General features: G+C 44.1%; 1 protein-coding gene across 1 annotated transcript in view; it reads right to left on the minus strand.

Moving 5' to 3' along the window:
- Positions 1–288: 288 nt before the first annotated feature.
- LOC120957211 (opioid-binding protein/cell adhesion molecule) overlaps positions 289–2,034 on the minus strand; it is a 95,433-nt gene continuing 93,687 nt past the window's right edge. Inside the window, exon 12 of the mRNA XM_040379287.2 lies at positions 289–2,034. This exon is cut by the window's right edge and continues 1,362 nt beyond it. The gene's annotated coding sequence lies outside the window, so the exon portion shown is untranslated.

Consider the following 2,034-nt stretch of genomic DNA (forward strand, 5'->3'; position numbering starts at 1 on the left):
CATCTCGTTTAAACAACTTTTATTTTACATTGTTTTCATGATTTTAAGTTGTTTTCATCCTGTTTGGCAAGTTTAATCCATAGATAAAGGGTGGAGGCATACAATAATTAAAAAAAAAGTGTTTTGTGACATATTCAAAGGAATATTCAGTAAACTGCTTAACATGACCATTTTGCCCCGCTTTCCCCTACCTGCACTTACCGTTTCATACAGCGCTTTGCCGGAAGTTCACAAAAATCGTGTGTGATATGTGTTACAATCAATTCGCACCATTCCGTACATCAAAACTAATCGTTAGTATCTTCATTTATTTCTATTGGCTGTTACATTTTACACAATTTTACGTTTACATCGGGCTAGACGGGCGGGTTTTTTTTTGCTGTTGCTTTCCATTCGCATTACACGAGTTGCATTTGCTTCGTTTTAGTGTACGCTTTGTTAAGATTCTTCCGATTTTTTTTTGTCACTTTTTTGCTATTTTTTCATACTGAATGATTCATTTGACCCTTGATTCCAATGAGCGTATCATTCGCTACATATAGCCTACACCTGCTCAATATGTACATTCTCCTCTACCTGCAATCGATCGAACTCGGGATGGATCACAAATCGGCTACGCACGAGACGCACGGCTACTTAAGTCTACTTCTAGGGTGCAGGGTGGGACACAAAATTGCCTGGGTTTTTGGTGCCTTACAACGATAGCTGAATGAAGAAGAGCGAAGGTGATGGTGATGGGGGGGAAGGAGGCGATGGTTTTACGATATTTGTACGAATTATGTACAGTGCAAGTGTACTGATACACCGCCCGATGTTCCAATGTTGACGCAATTAAGCTTGCCTCCAGCTCACAAGTTCGAACACACAGCACAGCTTCCAGACTAATGCTATTGATGATACATATTCTATGTGGCCGAGAGTGGATAAGGGAGGCATCGGGACATGGGCGAGATGAGTTTCGCTCTAGCAAATGTTGCAAAAATGTTTGCCTTGCGGCTTATGACGCACTAGCTATTTTTGCTACCGGACGCACTAGCTTAACGATTATGTAGCAAGTGAAAATGACACATCTATGCCGTTGTGCATGGGTTCTTTGCATGTACTTCACGAGCGAACAACATAACCTATTTGAACTATATCTTCAATTCGATTGAAAAACTATTGGATTGCAATGCTTCTAAAACAAACACACAAATTAACGCAAATATATAAAGCACTTGAAAGCATTCAATCCACTGTTTGGAAATGATTTCTTAGCTTCACAGTAAAAAAGGAGCAATCTCTTCTCACAAATGCTCACCCCGTCCGCTTACGGCCGGCCACAATCTCCACCGGGCGACAAAAGCGATTCTCGATCTACTCGTAGATAAGGCACTTTAGTGTTTTTAATCAAAGATTCATCATTTTCTCGAGAATCGAATCTTTTGTCTTCCCGGCTTGCCGCTGTTGTCGGCATTGGCTGTTGTTTGGGCCGATTGGGTTTGATGTCCTTCCTGTTTGGCCTCATCGTGCCTACACGCCCTCGCCACGGAACACACGAATGGATTTGAAAGCTTTGCCCCAGCCACATGGGAAAGTGCAAACACTTTACCGAGCATTAACACCCATCCCCGCCCGATACACCAACCCACCCGAGTAGAATGCTTTTCTTTTAACGCCTTAACCACATCCACAGGCCCCGGAAAGCCGGCGAAAGCTCCCTGGGTGAATCCGGAGGTTTGTGGTGGTCTACGGTTTCGTTCGGTTGGCCTCTTTTTTTTTTGTTCTAAAAGCCTGGCAAACTTTCCTCCAAAGCCTGTTCCCTGAACCCATTTCCGGCCCAATTTTGGGGATGGAATGGCAGCGGAGAGGCCAGGTGAAAAACGTGAAAATCCATCATCCGGGTTTTCGGAGGAAGTTTTACTCCCCGCTCGCCTTCGGCGTATTGAACGTCTTCGATCCCGAATTGGAGGAAACTTTTGTTTTTCGACGGTTTCCCAGGGCTTTGGTAAGTTTGCACTCCTTTCCCGCTTTTCCCGCCTGCTCCGGTTCGTT

This window comes from Anopheles coluzzii, chromosome 3, assembly GCF_943734685.1.
Source record: "Anopheles coluzzii chromosome 3, AcolN3, whole genome shotgun sequence".
Classification (NCBI taxonomy): domain Eukaryota; kingdom Metazoa; phylum Arthropoda; class Insecta; order Diptera; family Culicidae; genus Anopheles; species Anopheles coluzzii.